Source organism: Miniopterus natalensis, chromosome 12 (assembly GCF_054644295.1).
Source record: "Miniopterus natalensis isolate mMinNat1 chromosome 12, mMinNat1.hap1, whole genome shotgun sequence".
NCBI classification, from domain to species: domain Eukaryota; kingdom Metazoa; phylum Chordata; class Mammalia; order Chiroptera; family Miniopteridae; genus Miniopterus; species Miniopterus natalensis.
The window spans coordinates 6,664,016-6,688,410 of NC_142092.1; the positions used below are offsets into that span (position 1 = coordinate 6,664,016).

The following is a 24,395-nucleotide window of genomic DNA, read 5'->3' on the forward strand; positions in this document are numbered from 1 at the left end:
TCTCCTGGATCCTAGGTGATGCTCAACCGCTGAACCATGCCCGGCCTGGCAACATCTCATTGTTTTTGTGAATTGTCTTTGGTTATAATTTGTATTTTACTTTTTATTCTCTCTATGTGCAAGATCTGCACCTATTGTCTATAAGGATTTTGGTGTTTTCTTATTAAAAACTTTCTTATCAAACTGTGTATATATTAATGTTTTTTCTCTCATTTTAGTCATAAATATGTCCCTTAATTGTTTGCATTTTAACTCCTCATGATAATTTCCGACAGGAATGTTCTTTTTTCTTCACTCAGTAGAATCTATCACTCTGGAGATTTTTTTCAGTACTTCTGACCAGCAACCCTGAGACACTGACTCACATCCATATATTTCTTCACTTTTTAAACAATGTTATGGTGGGTGGCAGGGTTCACTTCTCACTGTGGTCTACTTGAAATGGCCTTTTTGGTTTATGAAGTGAGGTAGCTATATTTGTTTACTCCAGATTTTCCGAAACCCAATGAAAAATGGTTATTTTGTGCCTGTTGTATGGAACGAGTGAGTGGAGTGCTGGGGGCAAAGTTTTGAGGAGGAGGAAGTAGGACTGTGTTTCAAGCTAGAGTATTCAGATACTGCTCACAGACAGTACTTTGCTGAATTCCAGGCCCAGCGTTTCCCAGCTGGGTGACCTGAGGCAAGGAGCTTAGACAGGCCTTTAATTCTAATGTGGTTTACTTACCTATATATAAAGTGGGGTTAATTATCATGCCTACCTCATGGGCTGGAGTGAAGATTAAATGCAATGATATGTGTAAAACAGCAAGTTGACAGAATATAATAGTTACACCAACAGAAGTGTTATTTAATATTATTATCATGCAAGACAACTTCTGTCAACCAATAAAACAACTAAAATTAAAGCTTAAGGAATATCTAGAAAATATTCAGAAAAATTAAGTGGTATGATGAGGACAATATATTTGAAGGAATAGTATTGATCTACAGGCGACAAAAACTGAACGTGGGAAAGAGTGAGGGGGCTTGGAGCTTGCTCTCCTTTCAAAGGGGCCAATTTTGACTTGCTTTTTCTTTTTCCTTTTTTTTCCCTTTTTAAAAAAATTTATTTATCTTTATTGTTGAAAATATTACAGATGTCCTCTTTTTACCCCCATTGATCCCCTCTGCCCCGCATCCATCCCACCTCCAGGCCTTCCCCAGACCAGTATCTGTGTCCATGGTTATGCTTATAAAGATAAAATTTCTTTGATTAATCTCTCTCCACCCACTCCCCCCTCCTCACGTTCCCTCTGAGATTCCTCAGTCTTTTCCATGCTTCTAAGTCTCTGGATCCACTTTGTTCATCAGCTCATTTTGTTCATTAGATTCCACATATAAGTGCGATCATGTGGACTTGTCTTTCTCTGGCCGGCTTATTTCGCTTAGCATAATACTCTCTAGTTCCCTCCATGCTGTTCCAAAGGGTAAGAGATCCTTCTTCTTTACAGCTGTGTAGTATACCATGGTGTGAATGTCCCACAGCTTTTTATCCACTCATCTACTGATGAGCACTTGGGCTGTTTCCAGATCTTAGCTATTGTAAATTGTGCTGCTACAAACGTAGGAGTGCTTGAGTTCTTTGTGACTGGTGTTTTGGGTTTCTTAAGATATATTCCTAAGATCACTGGGATCACTGGGTCAAATAGCAGGTCAATTTTTTATCCTTTGAGGAACCTCCATACTGCTTTCCATAGTGGCTGAACCAGTCTGCATTCCCACCAGCAGTGCAGTAGGGTTCCCCTTTCTCCACACCCTCACCAGCACTTGTAGTTGGTTTACTTGTTGATGGAGCCATTCTGGCAGGTGTGAAGTGACACCTCATTGTGGTTTTAATTTGCATCTCTGATGATTAGTGACATTGAGCATTTTTTCACGTCTCTTAGCCATCTGTATGTCGTCTTTGGAGAAATGTCTATTTAGGTCCTTTGCCTATTTTTTAATTGGATTGTTTGTCTTCCTTTTGTTAATTTGTATGAGTTCCATATATATTTTGGAAATTAACCCTTTATCAGGTGTGTCATTGGCAAATATGTTCTCCCATATAGTGGGTTCCCTTTTTGTTTTGTTGATGGTTTCTTTTGCTGTGCAGAGGCTTTTTAGTTTGATGCAGTCTCATTTGTTTATTTTCTCCTGCGTTCCTCTTGCCCTAAGAGATGTATCAGCAAATATATTGTATAAGAACTGTCTGAGATTTTGCTGCCCATATTTCCCTCTAGGATTTTTACGGTTTTGCAACTTACATTTAAGTATTTTATCCATTTTGAATTTACTTTTGTGTGTGGTGTAAGGTGGTGGTCTAGTTTCATTTTTTTGCATGTACCTGTCCAATTTTCCCAACACCATTTATTGAAGAGACTGTCTTTACTCCATTGTATGTTCTTGCCTCTTTGTCAAATATTAATTGACCATAATTGCATGGGTCAACTTCTGGGTTCTCTATTCTGTTCCACTGATCTATATGTCTGTTCTTGTGCCAGTACCAGGCTGCTTTGATTACAGTGGCTTTGTCATATAACTCGATACCTGGTATTGTGATCCTTCCAACTTTGTTCTTCTTTCTCAAGATTGCCGTGGCTATTTGGGGTGTTCTTTGGTTCCATATAAATTTTTGAAGTGTTTGTTCTAGATCTGTGAAATATGCTGTTGGTATTATAATAGAGATTGCATAGAATTTATAGATTGCTTTGGGTAGTATGGACATTTTAATGATGTTAATTCTTCCAATCCATGAACATGGTATATATTTCCATTTGTTTATATCTTCCTCTATTTCTTTTTTCAGTGTCCTGTAGTTTTCTGAGTAAAGGTCTTTTACATCTTTGGTTAAGTTTATTCCTTTTTTAGTTGCAATGGTAAATGGTATTGTTTTTCTAGTTTCTCTTTCTGAGAGTTCATATTGGTGCCATTGATTTCTGGGTGTTAATTCTGTATCCTGCTACCTTGCTGAATTCATTTATTAAATCTAGTAGTTTTAAGTGGAGTCTTTAGGATTTTCTATGTACAATATCATGTCATCTACAAATAATGACAGTTTTGTTTCCTCCTTTCCAATTTGGATATCTTTTATGTTTTCTCCCTGTCTGATGCAGTGGCAAGAACTTCCAGTACTATGGTGAATAAGAGTGGTGAAAGTGGACACCCCTGTCTTGTTCCTGTTCTTAGGGGAAATGGTTTTAGTTTTTGCCCATTGACTATGATATTGGCTGTAGGTGTGTTGTATATGGCCTTTATTATGTTGAAATATGACCCCTCTATTCCCACTTTGCTGAGAGTTTTTATCAAAAATGGGTGTTGGATTTTATCAAATGCTTTTTCTGCATCTATTGAGAAGATCATCTGATTTTTGTCCTTCATTTTGTTTATGTGATGTATCATGTTTATTGATTTGCGAATATTGTACCAGTCTTGTATCCATGGAATAAATCCCACTTGGTCTTGGTGTATGATCTTTTTAATATATTGCTGGATCTGATTTGCTAATATTTTCTTGAGGATTTTAGCATTTATGTTCATTAGGAATATTGGCCTGTAATTCTTTCTTTGTAGTGTCTTTACTTGTTTTGGAATTAGGCTAATGCGGCCTTGTAAAAAGAGTTTGGAAGTGTTCCTTCCCCTTGGATTTTTGAAAGAGTTTGAGGAGGATAGGTGTGAATTCTTCTTTGAATGTTTGGTCAAACTTCCCTGTGAAGCCATCCGGGCCAGGGCTTTTGTGGCACTTTGATTACTGTGCTGGGAGCACTTTGATTACTGCTTCAAATTCATCAGCAGTTATCCGCCTATTCAGGTTTCTGGCTCTTCCTGACTGAATTTTGGAAGGTTGTATTTTTCTAGGAATTTATCTATTTCATCCAGGTTGTCCAGCTTGGTGGCATATAGTTGTTCATAGTATTTTCTTATAATCCTTTGTATTTCTGTTGGGTCAGTTGTTATTTCACCTTTTTTGTTTCTGCTTTTGTTTATTTGGGTCCTTTCTCTTTGTTTCTTGATGAATCTGGCTAAAGGTTCATCAATCTTGTTTATCTTTTCAAAGAACCAGCACTTGGTTTCATGGATCTTTTGTACTGTGTTTTTAGTCCCTATGCCATTTATTTCTGCTCTGGTCTTTATTATTTCCTTCCCTCCACTTACTCTGGGCTTTTCTTGTTGTGCTCTTTTTAAGTTTTTAAGTTGTAGGGTTACAGAGTTTATTAGAAGTCTTTCTTGTTTTTTGAGGTAGGCTTGCAGTGTTATGAACTTCCCTCTAAGGACTGCTTTCATTGTGTCCCATAGATTTGGGGTTGTTGTGTGTTCATTTTCGTTTGTTTCCAGGAAGTTTTGATTTCTTTCTTGATCTCTTTGGTAATCCATTCATTGTTTAAAAACATCCTTTTTAGCCTCCATGTGTTTGTATATTTATGAGTGTTTTTATTGTAGTTGATTTCTAATTTCATGCCACTGTGGTCCAAGAAGATGTTTGATAAGATTTCAATCTTCTTGAACTTGTAGAGACTTGTTTTGTGTCATAACATGTGGTCTATCTTTGAGAATGTCCCATGTGCACTTGAGAAGAATGTATATTCTACAGCTTTGGGGTGGAATGTTCTGTAAATGTCAGTTAAACCCATCTGATCTGGTGTGTCTTTTAGGGTCACTGTTGCCTTGTTGATTTTTTGTCTGGAAGACCTATCCGTTGAAGTCAGTGGGGTATTAAATTCTTCTAGTATAACTGTATTGCTGTTGATCTCTCCCTTAAGGTCCTCTAGAAGTTTTTATGGGAGCTCCTTTGTCGGTAACAGATTGCTTTTCTCTTGCTGCCTTTAAGATTCTCTCTTTGTCTTGAATTCTTGGCATTTTAATTATGATGTGCCTGGATGTGGGCCTCTTTGGATTCTTCTTGCTTGGGACTCTCTGTGCCTCCAGAACCTGTGTGACTTTTTCCTTGACCAGGTTAGGGAAGTCTTCTGCCATTATTTCATCAAATAGGTTCTCTAACCCCTGCTTACTTTCAACCTTCTCTGTCACTTGTATAATACGAATATTGTTACGTTTCATGCTGTCCCACAGCTCCCTTAGACTGTCCTGTTTTTTAATTGTTTTTTGGTTTTGGGTCTCTGATTGAGTGATTTTTTTCTGCTCTGTCTTCTAATTCACTGATCCTATCCTCAGCTTCCTCTACTCTGTTTATTCCTTTTAATGTATTCTTTATTTCTGCTATGTCATTCTTCATTTCTGACTGGTCATTTTTCATAGTTTCCATATCTTTTTTCATGCTGTTGAGCATCCTTACAATCATTATTCTGAACTCTGTATCTGAGAGATTGCTTCTCTCCATTTTATTTAGCTCTTTTTCTGAAGACTTCTCTTGTTCTTTCATTTGGGGCTTGTTTTTTGGTCTCCCCATTTTGGCTACTTTTGGGGTTTGTTTCTAAGTATTAGGTAGATCTGCTAGGACTCTCAGTCTTTTTGGAGGGTCTCTGGTACAGGCCAATGTCAGACGCAGTTTTTGACTGGCCCTGAGTACCCTGTTTGGAGCTATCAACAACCCTATCTTGAGGTCTCCTCTGCTAGGGCTGGGTGTGTTTGGACAGGACCAAGATGCACACCAAAGTCTGCTTTTCTAAGGCCTGGATCCGGAAGCAGATCAGGCAAAGACTCAAAGCACCCTTAGGTCTGCCTCTGTCTGCAGAGTGATTAATCTGATTCTCTTAATGAGCCTCAGGCTGTAGAATCTCCACAGGATGGGGTGGCTGGTTGTTATCAGTCTCTTCACAGGACTCAGACTGTAGAAACTCCTCTGGGCAGGGCGAGAGGTTTTCCAGCAGGGTAAGGCAATTGCTTCCCCTGCCCCATGCAAAAGCAGGAAATTGTCTGCCTGAGAAAAATGTCCTCTGCAGTATGGGGGAATGACTCAGCACAGGAATCCAGATGGGCATCTCCTGATCTTACTCTCCAGAGCTCACAACCTCAGACTCTCCTCACACAGCTGCACTCCACTCTGCCCTCTCCTTGCTGGAGCCCAAGGTGAGTGGCTGCACATGATGCTTTGTGCATTGGCCCTTTAAGAGGGTGCCTGCATCTCTAGCCATCTCTCCCTGGCAGACAGAAACCCAGCTGCTTTTTATAGCCAGATGTTATGTGGGCACCTTTCTCATGTCTGGTGCTCTGGGCTGGGGATCCCAACTTGGGGTTTAGGCCTCAGAGTTATTAGTGGGATCCCCCCACAGCTGAGATCTCCCTCCAGACCTTCAGCTGCTGCCTGTGGGAGCCCAGCCAGCCCTCTGGTGCCTCTGCACTTCCTATCAGTCTCTATGTGGTCTCCACTTTTCCTCCTTGGTTATGAGGGTGCTCTCCAGCTCATCTTGAGTTGGTTTTTAGGATGGTTTTTCTATGTTTTAGTTGTAAATCTGATAAGGGAAAACTCGATCTAGAATGGCCGACAGTCCCCCCCCCCCCCAGGGCTTCCCCTTGCTGCACTCCTCCACTTTCCCTTGTGCCAAACTAGATAGGTTAGCCCCGCCCTCCTACCACAACATAGGCGGAAGCATGTACAGTATATAACTCCTTGCCCAATTGTGTTCAGGGCTCAGACTTTGGACTTGGACTCCTCTGGGCCCGCTGGCATAAAATAAACCTCCTGAACCCGGAGCCTCTGAGTGCCGCTTGGTCTTTCCATAAGGTGAACATCTCTGGTTCCGCAACATTTTTGGTTCTTTGACCAGGAAGCCAAATTGTGCTGGCCCCTTGCAGCCACCAGTTTGGGTGGGAGAGAAGGGTGGCAGATGACAAGGAGGAGTCACAGAGGAGAAGGTGCACCCTGCCCTGATTTGGCAGTCTCCGATCCTGCTGCCTCCACCGGGCCCCGCACCGCAGTCCCCACCGAACTCGAAGGGGCAGGGCAGGAGAGAACTATGACCAGGTGTCGGATACGGTAAGGCCCCGGGCCCCGACCAAGTTAGGCCTGAACCAACGGGCAGAAGGGGAGCCTGATCTCCTCAAGGACCTCTAGTGGTCCCCGGGTAGGGTTAATCAGGGAGGGAATGTGATAACCTCTGAATGACTGTGAGAGTGAATGTGTCTGTGATCCCACGGCGCTAGCCATGGAATCTCAGTGGGCCCTAATCCACTTCCACAGTTGGCAGGAACAACATAATGGTGAATCAGCTTCGCTGCCCAGGCCCGGAGGTTATACGGGTGCACCTTAGTCAAGGCTGGCCCAAGTCACCGAGAAGCAGCAGAGGGACGGGCATCTGAAAGGTCCCTCCGGGGACTCCCCCACCCTTTGTCTGTATCCGACACTGTACACGGGAACATGGGAGGACATCAGGGAAAGCCCACCATCCTAGACTATATGCTGAAAAACTTTGAGAAGGGCTTTTTCGGGGACTATGGCATCAAAATGACTCCCAGCACTCTTCGCACTTTGTGCCAACTTGAATGGACCACCTTCGGGGTTGGTTGGCCCTTGGGGTGAACCTTGGATGTCCCCACAATCCACTGGGTCTGGCAAGTTGTCACCAGAAACCCTGGCTACCCAGACCAGTTTCCTTATATAGATTCCTGGTTAGAAATAGCACAGACTCTCCTCGCTTGGGTATGGTTCTGCACCAATAGGCAGGGAGAGGCTAAGGTCTTCGTTGCTCAGCCTGAAGGAAAACAGACCCCTCGAGTTTTTGCAGGAGACCAAGAAGATGAGCCTCCCATTGGGCCACCCCCCTATCTCAGAGAGTCTCAAGAACCCACAGCCCCTCTGGTGCCAGATGTTAATACTCTCACTCTGCTTCTGCTCCTCGGGGCCTTGGTCTGGTCTGAGGCCTCAGCCACGGCTCAATGTAACTGTAAAGAAAGGGTGAACATACAGCCTACACATACGTGCCCGTTGCCTGTTACCAGACTAGCCAGGCCACCCTGTGCACCTACAACAGTAAGAAGAAAGTTAGCCTCCCAGCAGTGGCCCTCAGAGAGAAGGGATTGAGAGGGCAAAAGAAGACTGGCCTGCCAAAGGGGGGGAATCGACGGACCCCACTGGCGGCAGACCATTGTGCCTATTGCAAGGAGACTGGGCACTGAGTGTCCCAATAAAGGAAAACCTCAGAAACTTAGCAAATATCAAGGGGAGTCACAAGAAGGCAACCTTGTTGGGTTAGCCAGCATAGACTCTGACTGAAGGGGATCAGGCTCGATACTCCTCAGCCCCCACAAGCCCACGGTCAGGATGAATGTTGGGGGCCAAAACATGACTTTTATGGTAGACACCGGAGCAGAACACTCCGTAGTCACTACGCCTGTGGCCCCCCTGGGGAAGAGAAAAGCCACAATACTTGGAGAAACTGGGTACCGGGCCATCCAGAAATCTTTCTGCCAAGCTCGCTTGTGTGAACTTGGGGGCCATTGGGTATGGCATGAGTTCCTGTACATGCCTGAATGCCCCATCCCTCTCCGTGGCTGAGACCTCCTCTCTAAGCTAGGGGCCCAGATCACCTTTGGACCAGGAGGGGCTACCACCCTGCAGCTACACCCTGGTAGCGAAGACTCTGCACCCCTCATTGTGGCAGTCATCACCCCAAGAGAGGAAGAAAGAGTGGAGGCTGTTCAGCACTCTGGAATGGAGTGAACCCCTCCCCCCGCAAGTTCCGGGCGGAATTTCCTCTTGTCTGGGCTGAAGATAACCCTCCTGGACTTGCCCTCAACCAGGCCCCAGTGGTGGCTGAGCTAACACCCGGAGCTCACCCGCAGGGGCAAAGGCAGTATCCCACCCCCCGAGAGGCACCCTGGGTACCCGAGGCCACCTAGTCAAGCTCAGGGACTCTGGTATCCTGGCTGAATGCCAGTCGGCTTGGAACAGTCCCCTGCTGCCTGTCAGGAAACCCGGGGCTGGATACCGGCCAGTGCAGGACCTCCGGGCCATCAACAAAGTAACTGTCTCCTTGCGTCCAGTGGTTCCAAACCCAGACACCCTCCTCAGCCAGGTCCCTGCACCGCCGCGTGGTTCACCTGCATAGACCTAAAGGGTGCCTTCTTCTGCCTTCAGCTCGCACCCCAGAGCCGGACCTTATTAGCCTTTGAATGGACAGACCCAGACACGGGAAGACAGGTGCCACCGACCTGGACCTGGTTACCACAGGGTTTTAGGAACTCACCCACCTTGTTCGGGGAGGCTCTAGCCACTGACCTAGCCGCTTACCCATGAGAGGCTGTCCAATGTACCCTTATCCAGTACGTGGACGACCTACTCCTCTCCAGCGAAACTAAGGAAAATTGCATGGCAGGAACGCGGGCCCTCCTCAAATCACTGTCAGAAGCTGGGTATTGCGTCTCATGGAAAAAGAAAGGCCCAGATCTGCCAATGGCAAGTCCGGTACCTCGGGTTCCTCCTTTCACAAGGCCTCCTGGCCCTAGGACCTGAGAGAAAGAAGGTGATTACCTCGCTGCCTTGACCTCAGATGAAGAGAAGCCTTTGAGAGTTCCTAGGGCTGCGGGGTTTGCTGGATCTGGATTCTGGGCTTCTTGGCAATAGCAAGACCCCTTTATGCTGCCTTAACCGGTCCCGATCGAAGTCCTCTGTGTTGGACAGAGGAGGCAGAGGAGACATCCGGGGCATCAGATCAGCCCTTGGACAAGCCCCTGCATTGGGATTGCCTGACACTGAGAGACCATTCAACCTGTTCGCCCACAAAAAGGAAGAGATAGCTCTAAGGGTACTCACACAGCCTGTCGGCCTGTGGCAGAGGCCCATTGCATACCTGTCTAAGAAACTGGACTCAGTAGCTGCTGGATGGTCCCCCTGTCTCTGCGCCCTAGCAGCTACCGTCCTCCTCGTCAAGGAAGCTGGCAAACTCACCCTAGGACAAGAGTTAAGCATCAAAGTGCCCCACTCAGTCATGTCACTTATGAACAGCCAAGGACATCGGTTCCTCTCAAATTCTTGCCTGGCTCAATAAGCATTCCTTACCAGGACTGAGAAAAGCCAAGAGGTAGCAAAGGCCCTCCTACAGGAGATCATCCCCAGGTTTGGCCTGCCGCTGAGCATCCACAGTGATAATGGACCCCCAGCCTTCGTAGCTGAAGTCATCCAGACCTTGTCAATGGCTCTCGGCATATCGTGGAAACTCCACATGGCCTACTGACCTCAGAGCTCAGGGATAGTAGAGGGCATGAACTGTACCCTTAAGGAAACATTAGCCAAATACAGCCAAGAAACCAGTCTCTCCTGGATAGATCTACTGCCCTTGGCCCTGCTATATACCCATTGCACCCCTGGAAAGTTAGGCTTTTCCCCTTTTGAGTTAGTATATGGAAGGCCTCCCCAAGTTTAAGAAGCATCCTGGGAGACCTACATCAAGTAGGTGTTGGGAGCCGGTGACGTGTCTGGGCATGGTCCACATAGCCTGAGGCTCTGGAGCCAAGGACTCAATCCTCCCCAAAAGTTCCCATTAGAAGCCGAGATAAAAATAATCACCCAGGTCTGAGCTCATGCAGGTGGCAGAGTGTTTACTCTGAAAGAGCATTCATATGGCCTTGAAGAAATGTGGGGAAGGGTGCTATTCAGCAAAATCAACAGTGCCTGTATATATTGAGCTGGGAAAATAAACTCGGGGCTGGCAGCTGGCAGCAGTCATGAGCTGCAGCCCTCCCGATCCCATCTTTTTTGTGTCTGTCTTTTCTTTATCCTCTCCCCTTCCTCAGGACCGTTCGACTCTGCCAGTGGGCTCCGGCAAGTGGCGCCCGAACAGGGACCTGAGAGTAAGGAACCGGTGAAGGACGTGGCGGGAGGGATGCGTCTGAGAACAAAAGTAAGAGGTTGGTGCGCGACGATTTACAGTCGGGAGTAATAAATCATGGGGCAGGGAAATAGTAAAGAATTGTTCGTCCAAGTGCTGAAAAGTATGCTTAAAGCCAGGGGAACTAAGGTCACTAGTGCACAGATATTTAAGTTTCTGAGCTTTGTAGAGGAGATCTGCCCCTGGTTCCCCAAAGAAGGCACAGTTAACAGGGAAACGTGGCAGCGGGTTGGAAAACAGCTACAGATGTACTATTCGCTCCATGGGCCTTTGGAGGTGCCGGTAGAAACACTTTCCCTCTGGACCCTGATTAGGGACTGTCTAGACCTTAACCCAGAAGGCAAGTGGTGGGAGAGAGCCACAGAGGACGGCGGTCCTGGGGCTGCGGCTCCAAAGGATAGAGAGAGGCCTCCACCTGAGAATCCTTGTGCCCCGGCCTTAGAGACTTTAGCACGGGTTGGTGGGGGATGTGAGGATGGCGATGAGCTCCGTCCGAGGGACAAGGCAGATTTAGAGGACGCCGAGGCTCGATACCGCGAGGAGGATGAATGACTCATGGTTATGGAGGAAAAGCCCAAGGAGGAAGGGTCTGGAGGACGGCTGGGACATTTAGAGCAGCTTATGCTAGGGTTACAAGAATGGATGCAAAAATTGCATAGCTGTCTGCACGGAGGCATCCTAAGAAAACACCGCAGGGAACATCAGAATAAAACTGTCTTTTTAGAGCAGTAAAGTGGTAAAGAGGAGAGGGGGACTGGAAATATACGGCATGGCTTGCGACAATCAAGGACGCTGTAGTAAAACAGTGTGTGCAGATCTTAATCACGCCAGTTTCTAGGCAGCTGGTTCACCCAGGTAAGCAAGGGCTGAACAGCAAGATGAGAAATGGACTTTTTCACTTTTCCTCCCCAGTAACGGCCACTTGTTTATTGTGATTTATTTCCTACTTCTGAGTTGACTTTCCCTGGAAAGGAGACTGCTTAACGTGTAAAGCTTTGCCAAAGAATAGGGTGCATGAAAGATGCTGAGTTCTGGGCTGCACTCACACCTAGGTCTGCTATTGTAGAGCCAAGACTGAAAGCTTTATTTATAGAAAGCAAATTATAGATATATTTTTTTAAAAGATTGTCATTTGATATATACATATATATACAACTCACATGGGGTTAACTAATTACCCCCATTTTGTGATTTCAGTAGAAGCACTGAGCAATTTATTGACCGTTGTTTCTGCCTGTGCTTGTATGCATGCATTTTTGAACCAGTAATAGAGCAGCCTCATATCATTCTGGATGATACTGGGCTTTAGATATAGACCCAGTGTTACAATCAAATCTATTGATAGCATCCATCCAAAGTTCTTTCGGAATTCCAGGGAAATGATATAATGACCTGATATTTTTCTACAAGATTATTTTCAGGCACCACATAGCATATTACTGATTAAATGCTTTTATCTTTCAAAACAAATTAATTAAAAATACACCTAATATTTGGTTTAGGAATCACTTTCCTCAAACCCTGAAAATTAGCTCTAGAATTTCTATAAGCATTTGTAACCCTTCTTTCACATACAGTTTACATAGACAAATAGTCTGGGTTAGATTTGTGTGTGTTTTTTCCAGAACCATATTTTGGTAAATACCTATGCAAAGAGCTTTAAAAAGTAGAAACTGTTAAAGGAATGTGATTTTGCTCACTCAGACATAAGTGTTTATTGAGTTGAAAAATTTTTATTTTAGATCAGCATGTCCCCAATATGTATCATGTAACACTAGTTCCCAGGGCCACTGCGTGGTGTTTTGTGGGGGTGGCAATAGAGGCTGGTGATCAGAAATGTCAAATACCGAGTTAGGAAAGGTCTGGCAGATTGCAGGCCTCCTTGAGAGACTTGAGTGAACATTGCAATTCTTCAAAGGGGGATCGGTGTGCCGTCCCCTGCATTTAGAACTCCTTTCTAGCAGAGTATCTTAGGAAGCTGGTGTTAAAAGAAAAAACAAAAACAAAAACAAAAAAAAAAGAAAAAGGGAAAAAACTTTGGAAGGCACAATTTTAGAACATTGATTTTCTTTTCTTCTGGTTTCCTATTTCAAAATGCTGAAGAGTGTCAAGTTCCAGGCTAACTATTGTAGGAAAGTTTTGATGCATTTGTAAATTATACTGCACTCTTTCAGTATATATTTTCAAAATCACTGGAATGTTGTTATACAATAGAATCATACTTGTGATTGTAAATAGCATATTAAAATACATATATTAATGCCAATACTTTAATTCAACAACATGTGATCTAAGGTGACAGCGCTTTTGGCAGGCCAAGTCTCTGTCGCCCTACGCCCTCGTGTGGTGGAAAGATCCACTCACGGGGCAGTGGCAGGGTCCAGACCCGGTACTCATTTGGAGGCGAGGGCATGTTTGTGTTTTCCCACAGGACGCCGAGGCGGCGCGGGGGCTCCCGGAGAGGCTGGTGCGGTTCGCGGGGAACCAGGCGACTAACTGACGGGATGCAGCTAGAAGCAGACTTAGATTTGTTGGTATTGCACCAACCTCCGTTTGTAATGCTTCTGGTTAAGATGCAAGGACGCTGGTATATGAATGAAGGACTTGAAGTGTTGCAAGAGTTAAATAAACTGTTGGAGAGACCTAAAAAATCCTTGGGATTATTAATAGCTGGTATTGCTGCTTTAGTTTCTATTATTGCTACTGCTGTTATTGCTGTTATTGCTCTTACTCCAGAAATACATACAGCAAGTTTTGTTAATGGGTTAGCAAAAAATATATCTAATGCTTTGAAAGCTCAAGAAAGAATTAATAAGAAATTAAAGAATAAGTTGAATAAACGCCTTAGAAGAAACTGTGTTACTTATAAAAAATCAAATTCGAAGTATGAAGGTTAGAATGTCACTACAATGTCATGCTCAGTTTCAATGGCTTTGTGTTACTAAAAAACCATATAATCACTCTGAATGGGGGTGGGATAGGGTTAAAAACCATCTTATGAGGATATGAAGTCAAGATAATGTATCTATTGATGTTGCCCGCTTATATGCTGATATAAATGCTATAAAATCTGCTCCTCCTTTAGATACCTCACCTGCTGACTTAGCTAAAGAACAGTTTGACAAGTTTTCTAATATTATCTCTAGACATAGTTTATCTTCATTATTCTATTCTGGTGTTAAACATTGTTGGATTTAGTGTTAATATTCTTATGTTTATTCCCAGTCTATGTCTGAGTAAAGATACAAAACATCTCAGAGCTACAGATAAAAGTCCACTGACTCAAATTAAAAAGTAAAGAAGGGGGAGATGTTGGGAGCCGGTGACGTGTCTGGACATGGTCCACGCCACCTGAGGGTCTGGAGTCAGGGACTCGACCCTCCCCACAATGACCCTTGATATTGAGAGCCTGCTACGTGTCTGGACATGGTCCACGTAGCCTGAGGCTCTGGAGCCAAGGACTCAATCCTCCCCAAAAGTTCCCATTAGAAGCCAAGATAAAAATAATTACCAAGGTCTGAGCTCATGCAGAAGGCAGGGTGTTTACTCTGAAAGAGCATTCATATGGCCTTGAAGAAATGTGGGGAAGGGTGCTATTCAGCAAAATCAACAGTGCCTGTATATATTGAGCTGGGAAAATAAACTCGGGGCTGGCAGCTGGCAGCAGTCATGAGCTGCAGCCCTCCCGATCCCATCTTTTTTGTGTCTGTCTTTTCTTTATCCTCTCCCCTTCCTCAGGACCGTTCGACTCTGCTGGCGGGCTCTGGCAAGTAGGGGACCAGAGCCTGACAGAACAACTCCAGACCCTGGGAACTACCCTGTTAGAACTCCAGCAGTACACAGTTGAAAGGGTCCCCATCCCTCTAGGGGTCCCAGTCCATCCATTCTGGGCTGGAGGCCTAGTATGGGTCAAGGACTGGAAAAAGGAGCCCCTCAGGCCACATTGGACAGGACCCTACAGTGTAGTTTTAACCACCCCCACTGCTCTTAAATTTACAGGGATCATCCCGTGAGTCCATCATTCCAGAGTCAAGAAAGCCCACGACATTCCTGAGGAGGAGCGCCGGACGACTGGAGAGCCAGCCCGGACCCAGGTGAACCCCTCAAGATCTGGCTGAGGCGGACAGCCACCTGCTGAGCACAGAAGACCTCCGGTTCCTAGTTGCAGCCGTGTTTATCACCCTGATCCTTGGACTTGGACTTGCTGCAACAGCCCCTCCTGACTAGACTTTACTTGCTAGAGCTGTATTGTTTGCTATTTACTGTACCCTGGCGCCATGCATTTTCTTAGGAGAGGAATGCTGCTACTTCCCAAATCAGTCAGGAATAGTAGTTAACAAAGTAAAGGAACTCAGGGAGAGACTCAAACAACGGAGGGAGCAGGAAACTGCCAGAGGTTGGTGGGAACAAGGGCAATGGTCCTCCTGGTTACCCCCCTCGCAGGGCCACTCATCACCATTGCCCTCCTTGCACAATGGGTCCTTGCCTCCTCAACCTACTAATGAGGTTCATTGAAAATTCAGCCTCGCCCTGCTGGGCGTGGCTCAGCGGCTGAGCATCCACCTAGGATCCAGGAGATCAGGGTTTGATTCCCGGTCAGGGCACATGCCCGGGTTGCGGGCTAGGCAGCTGATCAATGACTCTCTCATCATTGATGTTTCTATCTCTCTCTCCCTCTCCTTTCCTCTCTCTGAAATCAATAAAGATATGTTAAAAAAAAAAAAAAAAGTAAATTCAGCCTCCCGCCTAACCACAGCCAAGGTCCTAGCATTACGAGGGTATCGGCCGCTAGATGACTTTAATGATGCCCTCTGAGGCTCGCCCTCCGGGCATCCAAGGGGGGAATGATAAGGGAAAACTCAGTCTAAAATGATCCACGGTTCCCCCCAAGGCTTCCCCTATTGCCATCCTGCTATGTTCCCGAGCGCCAAACCACAAAGGGCCTTTCCCCGCCTTAAGCGAGGTGTAGCTGCCACGTGTGTGGAAGCGTGGGTGGTGTGTAACTCCCTGCAGGGCTGTGCTCAGCGCTCGGACTTTTTGGGCTCGGGCTCCTCTGGGTCAGCCAGTGGGAAATCAATCTCCTTGCCCCTGAGCCTCCGAGTGCCACCTGGTTTTTCTGTAAGGTGAACGCCTCCGGTTCCGCGACAAACCCAGATTTGGTCCCAGCAGAGTGTCCGAGTAGCTACCATCACCCACCCAGGTTCCTCTCTCCCAAATCTCCGTGGGGGGGGAAGAGATGATGTCATTATAATCCCAGGGTATTTGCCTTTCTCAAAAAGAAGAGTTCAGGATGAGGAGAGAATGGAGGGAAATCCTTCCCTTCTGAAAGATAAAAACAGAGGGGAGAATGGATGGGAAGAGCGGGGACATGCCAGGTGCTTCTCCACAGTCAAACCCAACAGAGGGATTCAGTGCCCAGGGCTGGAGCGGGCACCAGGCAGGAAGCTTGGAAATGCCAAGGTCTCATTTGGAGAAAGAACATCATTCGCCCAGCACTTTAGCGCAGGCAGTCTGTGCCCTGCGTGTGCTTGGTGAACCACTGTCTTCTCTCTAGTCCCCACCACAATCCGGCACGAGTAAGGGCCAGTGAACACCTGTGAATCCACTCCGGTGTGCCCTTCACACGCTGTAAGGTGTTTTAGAGGCAGAAAGACTGAGTCAGAGAGGAAACCTTGCCCTTTAGTCAGCATTCAGCCTTCACTCTGCTCCATCAGAACAGGACAGAGGTGGCGTCCCCTGCCACACAGCCCCACGCCCTCCCTTCTAGCCCTGGGAAGTCCACATCCTCTCAGGAACAGAAACACGAATTACAGCCCACTCAGTTGAGACTGTCATCTGGGGAAGAATAGGGGTGGGTGCCCTGGGATTGGATAACCCCTCCCCAGATTTGACCTGGAGAGAAGAGATGCCAATCTCTCTCCTCAAACCTGTTCATTTCCCACCTAGACCTAGGTTTGTACCAGGCCCTGCAGGGTGAGTTGGGAGAAGAGGGGGGTTTTCAGGACACTGCCCAGCAGCAGGCAGCTAAGGGTTCAGAAAGAAGCCACACATGGCTGAACACAGGGAGAGGTGGAAGAACTGGTCAGGGAGCGCTGGAAAGGCAAGGACGAGGGGAGTGGCCACCTGCACAGAGAGGGAGGACCACTTGAGATGAACAGAAACGGCTGAGGTCTGAATGTGACATTTTATTGATAGCCAGATACAGTTCCACACAGCGGCCCTTCACCCTGACCCCTAACCCCTTCTCTCCAAGAGTTTACAGAACATTGTAATGCTCCATGTTTACAAGTCAATAAAAAGCAGGACAGATTTTCAAAATCCCTTTTCCCCAATCTAAGGAAATGCCTTAGTTTCTCTGCCCTAAGGAGAGCTCTCCATGCCGCTGTCCACAAGTCTCACACCCCGTTCAACTCTGCAGTGTTAAATGTGCAAAGGAAGGAAAGGTTAACAGGGTGGTGCAGGCAGGCTAAATAGTCATCTCAGACGGGTGAATAAAAAACGGGAATTTATTAAAGAGGGTGGGGATAGCCAAAGGGAAAGGCCACACAGCACTGAGTCAAAGGGTACTGGGTCCATGATGGCAGCAAATATATTTGGGACAGTGAGACAAGGAAGGGCATAGAAGCAACAGGAGAGCCCAGGTTGGGCTCCTTCAGGGCCCTTGGAAATAGGTTCAAGGGTAAGCCCAGGATGAGCTGCCACTGCCCATTGCTCCCCTGGTTGCAAGTTTCATGAGGTCCCCTCAGAGGCAAGAGGGGGATGGAGGTGGTGCTGGTGTGGTCCCCTAGTGGGGAGCTCGAGCTGGGTCCTTTGTCCTGGGTGTATTTACTTCTTTTCTTGCGGGTGGAAATCTTAGGGAAGTCTCAGGGGAGGGTCTCGGTAGAATACTCATCAGCTTTCCACGTGAGTTCTTTCAAGGTCGTGGTCTCCGTGGATTAGTCTGCCCTCAATGTAGCTGGTCCTGAGGCAGCCAGGGCGTCACTTGTCTGGTTTTGCTGCTTATCTGAACCTGGAGCTGAAACAACTGAGGCCTAGATGTTATCTTTAGGGAAGAATGCTCAGGGGATCTAAACACCAAGACCAGCGATATGCTGGGGGAGGAGAGGTTACGCTGGGGACAAGGTTCTTGTTTTCCCAGTTTTGCCCCGTGCTGGGCATCCGGGACTTCCTGCCCTGGTGAGTCTCTGTACCTGGGTTTCTGTACCTGGGTTTCTATACCTGGCCCATCTAACAGGAACCACGGCCAATTTACTGTCTCCAGTGACCTCACACTTACTTGCGTTATTTCCAGTTTGCTGTGGTGGCGGCTTCAAGTGCTGCTCCTTTAAGTGCAGTGGGTGGGGGCCATGGTGTCTGAAGGCATCCCACCAGGGTTCTGACTTGAAGGAAGGGATGGAAACTGCTCCTGATGCCCAGCGGGCACCTCCTCTGGCTTGATATGAAGACTGAGAAGACTTGAATTGGCAGGATTCGGCCAGTGTTCTTGGGCTGAAGGGAGTGGGGGTGGGGGTGGCTGTTCCCAGGCCCCAGGATGCTGGGACAGTTGCTGCTGGGGAGCAGCAGGTGTCGGCTGCCAGCCCCTCAAAAGCTGCTGCTCATCAGAGGAAGGATGCTGCCCCCACCCTTGCAGCGCCCATTCCCCACCCGTCATGAGTGGTCTGGGGTTCCCCAGATGAGTCCCTATGCCACCAGCTTCCAACTGTGAGAAGGGCTGTTGGGGAGCAGAAGGTAGACCGAGAGCTGCAAAGCTGAAGCCTGAATACAGAGAGTGATGGAAGTCTCCAGCCTTCTCCAGTGCCCTGGCTGGAGTCTCCAGGTCAGGAGAGGCCACGTTTGTGCCCAGGACACTGGTGTGCTCTGAGGGCACTGCTTGACCAGAAGAACCCTCCACCTTCCAGGAGAACTGGCTGGCATAGCTCTGGAGAGTTTCGTTGGGATCACGTCTGGGGAGAAGGTCCTGGTGGCCAGAGCAGGCAGAGGCCCAGGATCCACCCTGATGGGATCCTAGGGCCATAGCATCTGCCTCTCCACTGGGCCTTCTCCGGGTGTTCTTTGATGTTCTAGCTCTACGGTTCTGAAACCAGACCTGGAGGTGGGGGAGGCATGGAGAGAGGAAGAAAGGCAAGGAGAAGAGATATTTTCTAATTAAGCCCAGTACCAAAATGATCACCAAGTAGCATGTGACCTGAGATAAAACAGTTGTCAAATAAAACTCCTGGTAGAGCTTAAAATAAAAGCAAAATCCTTGGCTGATTCAAAACATTCTCAGTGTGGCCTAACCTACCTTCTGGGCAAATCTCCCCAGAGCGCCCACCTTGCACCCACCTGTGAGTGAGCGCACTTGTACATTCACGCACACGCAAATGGGTACATGCCGGCACTGTCCCCTCATCCCTTGCCCTTGCAATAGCCTCCTTCCAACTCTGGACTAGCTAAGTATGCTCCCCAAACCAATACATAGGACACCCTTCTGGTTGGTAGCACCAGTATCCCCGGCATGCCCTAGCCCTACAGCCTCCCTTAGGATCTGTGGCTTCCATCCCCAGCTGCTGGTTCCAGGAGCTGTGAGCTGAGACCACACACCATTACTGAACTTTCTAGGCCAGCTCTTTTATCTGGTCATAACTACCTCTCAGGGTTGAGATGAAGTCCTGACAGGCTGCCTGCCCCTCCCTCAGAGTCAGATTCCCTGGCCAGCTCATATGAGCCCACTGCAGACTTTCAAGTCTCTCTAACTCAAATGTCACTGGCTTAGGGCTATCACTAAGCTTTTTGGTGACCCAGTTCACTTTGTGAAGTCTGGAGTGGGGAGAGGGCACTGTAGGAAAAATATGAACATTCATTTGGAAAAATTTAGTTCAGATTACCACAACTTCCAAAACTAGGAAGCGCCAAGGCCCTCATTGTCCAGGTTTACCTTTCTTCACTACCGGGTGCTGCTGGTAACCCCTCTCCCCTCTAGGCCGTGGTTCACTTAATTATTTCTAGGGTTGCATAAAGTTTTTTAAAAGTAAAATTCTTAACAGAGCACCTGGCACACAGCAAACCCTCAATGGATGTCCATTCCTTCTCCATCAGCCTGACCCCTTCCACCACCCTCATCAAGCACCTCAAAAGAGGCTGCACAGGAAACAGTGGGATGGGGGACCCTGGGAGACCAGCACGCTGGTACATAGGAGAAACATCTGGGGAGATTTTGGAACTCCCTGGCCCAGGTGAAACCCCAGGTGTCAATACCATAAAACTCTCCAGGCGATAACAACATTCAGTCCAGGCCAAGGATGGGTGTAGGGCAGGGGGTCAGCATGCAGGAGTCACCTGGAGGTTTAAAAACTTCTACAGCCTGGGCCCACTCCCAGAGATTCTGAATCAAAAGTTTTGGGGTGGGACACTGATAGTTCCAGTTTGAAAAGCATCCAGGACAGTGATTTCAACCCTGGCTACACATCAGAATTACCTGGGGACTTTCCGAACAACCTATGAATATTCGGGGCTCTACATTTCATTTTGGGCCAGGGATCTCAAACTCATCCCAGCAGGCTTCCTGGAGGTAGGACCCAACCTCTTTCCTCCACCCATTACTCCCAGGATTACAATGTGCCCCCAGGGGCTTGTAGCAGGATAGTAAGACTCTAGGAAAATTCCAGGGCAAGTGGAATGGGGAAACTGAGACAAGAAAATTAAACAAAGCCAAACAGTTTGGGCAGCTTGCAGCCAGCTTGTGAATTACAGACTTTATCTTCCCCAACCAAGGACACCTGAGAGCAAATGGTTTCTAGCCTCCTCCCTAACCAGAGAATACGTAGCTCAAATCACCCTGACCTGGGAAATAGGGAACAGAGACCCAATTAACGCCATTAAACCCAAGGACAGATAAAGTTGGGGAACAAATAGCAAAACCCCATTAGAGCCAGACAGAACTAAGATAAAAGTAAAACAGTAAAGTAGACCAAAGAATTATCCCAAACTCCCCTATACACTCATTTTGATGCATCAGCACATTAAAAATGCACCTGGAAAGCTGATGAATATTTTGCTGAAACCCTCCCCTAAGATTCTCGCCTACAGAGAAAAAAATGGATAAAAAGCCCTCAGGACAAAGACTCAGTGAGGGCTCACTATAGAGCAAGCCCATGCCCCTTCCCTGGGCATGAACTGTTTATTTCTTCCTAATTTCTAAGGGTGCCCACGGGACTTGCAGCCAGGGGAGCAGTGGGCAGCGGCAGCTCGACCCAGGCTCAGCCCCTGATCCTGTCTCCAAGGCCCCTTTTCCTCTGACTTCCCAGGGAGCTAAAGCAGCCCCGCCTGGCTCACTTCTTTCCTGTAACATTTCTAGGGAGCCAAAGCAGAGCACTGCCTAGGCTCTCCCGTTGTTTCCTCTGCCCAATTCCTTCCTTTGTTTCACTGTCCCCAGGGTTAATAAGCATACTCTCAAAGCCTTCTGGACTCGTGCTCTGAAATCTTTCCTACAGGAACTCAAGGACCCACACAGCACAGGCCGGCCGAGGCAGACCTGCTCTAGGTAGGCAGGCCTCTGTCTGGTAACAGGTTGAGACCCAGAGGACAAAATGGTCCAGGACCACTGGGATCCCTAACTGCCTTTTGGGGACCCCAGTGAGGTTAAAACACTCTCCACTGGCTTTTTGTTCCACCATTTTCTGGCTGTGAGAATATGGTTGCTTTTCTTAAAAAATATTATGTAATGTTTTAGAATGGTTACTTTAAAAGTAGTATAGCCCAGCCCGTGTGACTCAGTGGTGGAGCACTGACCCATCAACCAGGAGGTTACTGGTTGGCTTCCCGGTCAGGGCACATGCCTGGGTTTTGGGCTTGATCCCCAGTAAGGGACATGCAGGAGGCAGCCATCAATGTTTCTCTCTCGTCAATGTTTCTGTCTCTCTATACCTCTCCCTTCCTCTCTCTCTAACAATCAATAAAAACATATTTAAAAAACAGACTGATGAATTTCACAGGGAAGGGTGGGGGAGAGATTAACCAAAGAATTTATAAGCATATATGCATAATCCAAGGACAGACAAGAAGGCCTGGGGAGAGGGTGGGAGTGGGTGAAGGGGGGTCAATGGGGGGGGGGATATCTCTAATACTTTCAACAATAAAGATAAATTTTTTAAAATTAGTGAATATTTTTAAATTTCTCAGTTTCAACTTCTAAAGTGGTAAATATTTGACAGATATAACCCATATGACCTAGTTAGATTCTGCCCTTGGCAGAGCTGTAATCTAAGTTACTAAACTCTCTGATCTTTATTTTCCCGCCCTTCTGAGACTAATGCCTACCTCAGACGGGCACTGAGAGGGTTAGTTCAGGGTTTGGGGGTGCTTTTTGAAGCTTTTGGTTTAACCAGGCTCCCGCCCCGCCGGGCGCCGCACCTGGATGCGGGGCTCGGGGATCTGCGTGCGCCGGGCCAGCTCGCGCCGCGCCGTGACGTCAGGGTAGGGGTCCTTCTCGAAGGCCTCCACGAGGACCCCGCACTGGCTTTTGCTGAACTTGGTCCTCTTGCGCCTCCGGCTTCCTTGCGGCTCTGGGACGACAGACGCGCGCGGTGAGCGAGACCTTAGCCTCGGCCTCGCATTTAGGTCCGAGACTCGCGGCCTGTGCCGGGGGAGCAGCGGCCTCCCACGGGCGGGAAGCTGCTGCGGGCAGAGCCCGAGCCCCGAGCCCCGAGCCCCGAGCCCCGAGCCCCTGCCGCCGTGCCCGCGCTCGCAGAGCCCGCTGCCCACAGCTCCTGGGGGGGCACACAAACCACAACCGCGACCGACGCGCAGGTCCGCGGACCGCGTGGGCGCCGCTGGCTCTGCCGGGACTCCACGAACGCATGCCCGCCTGTGCCAGGACCCGGAGTCCCCCAGAAACCAGGCGCCACGCACCGGGACGCAGGGCGGGCCCGCGAGAGCCTCGCCCCGGAGCCTCTGCGGTCAACATTCGCGCTTTCGCCTGGCCCGGGCGCCCCCCAGACCTCGGGTTTAGCTTTGGGCCCCTGAGCTCAGCAGAGCCGGGCTCACCACTGACCTGTGGACTCGGTTCAGATGGGATTTCCCAGCGGATGAAAATGGGGAAACTCGAGGCCCAGGCAACGCCAGGTTCCCCGCCCTGCGCAGCGCTCAGGGCCCGGGAGCCCGCCTAGGGCCGCGGAGCGGAATTTCCACGCCCTGAAAACCACTGCAGCCCCTCCCGGGTAGGGCGGCCTTCTGGGGTCCGCTCCGGGGCCGAGCCGCCCCCCTTTCCAAGCGCCAACGCCGACGGTCACAGCGAAGGGCAGACTTCAACCCCTCCGGGCCCGCGCCTGAACCCGCAAGACGCCCCAGAAAGGCGCGGGCTCCGCCCCCGGCCCGCGGGCCTCGGGAACTCACCCCAGGCAAACATGTTGGGGCTGCTCTGCCCACCAGCAGGACCTCAGGTGGGAGCTGCCTGCCTGCCCGCTGGGAGTCCGGCCGCGAGGTGCGGCACCCGCCCAGTTAAGCCCCTTTAAAGTACTTTCCAAGACCCTCCCTAATAAGTAGTCCCTCCTTGGGGCAGGATGCTCCGGGCGCGCGGACGCCCTTCCCGCGCCTGGGCGCGCAGGCCTGTTGCGCTCCGGCCTCGCCCAGCCGTGGGCCGAGCGCCGGGGTGGGGCTGCGAGCCGCCGAGGGCCCCGCGACGGCGCCGGCCACGCGCACCGCGGTAAGGCGGGGGCTGAGACTCGGCCTACTTACTGGGGGGCTGTGGAACCCGCAGTACCGCTTCCTCGCGGCACCCTCCACGAAATGAGCTTCTAGGAAGCAGCTGCCATTACGCACACATAGCATATGGAAGGCGGCGAGGCGAGATTTAGGTTTGGGTTTGTGCCACGTAGCAGAGCCTCCTTGTCTTAAGTCTCCGTGCTCTGATCAAGCCCCATGGTTTTTTAGCAGCGTGTGAAGGCCACGTAAATGGAAAGAACACTGGGTTGAGAACCCAGCCGGGCTGCAGGTACCGGGAAAGGAGGGAGTAGAGGGTAGAAAGCTGCTGATAATTGGCTCTTCTCACCATGGAGATTAGCAGGGCAGGACATTACTTACGATCACATTTTTTAAAATTTAAGTATGATTGGTATACAATGTATTAGTTTCAGGTGTACAATATAGTGATTTGGCATTTATATACCTTACAATGTGATGGCCACACTAAATCTAATGCTCGTCTATCACCTTGTAAACTTATCACAGTATACTGACTATAATCCCCTGCACCTTTTTTCCCCATCCCCCACCCACCCACCACCAGAGGGGTGTGGCAACCATCCATTTGAGCTCTTTCTATGAGTCTGTTTTTGTTTTGTTTTGTTTTTCTTTATGGGTGTGTGGGTTTTTTTTAGATTCCACATATAAGTGAAGCCATTGGTATTTGTCTTTCTCTGACTTGGTTCCCTGAGCATAATACCCTCTCAGTCCATCCGTGTTGTCACGAATGCCAGGATTTCATTCTTATTGCTGAGTAATATTCCATTGTATGTACTGTATCTACCAAATCTTCATTATCCAGTTGTCTATTGATGGGCACCTAGTTTGCTCCCATATCTTGGCTACTGTAAGTAACCCTGCAAAGAACATAGGGGT

The 24,395-nt window shown here is 48.3% G+C and overlaps 1 pseudogene; it reads right to left on the bottom strand.

Moving 5' to 3' along the window:
* The window catches only part of LOC107544209 (annexin A2-like), a 49,670-nt pseudogene extending 26,486 nt beyond the window's left edge, over positions 1–23,184 (bottom strand).
* Between the last annotated feature and the right edge of the window lie 1,211 nt (positions 23,185–24,395).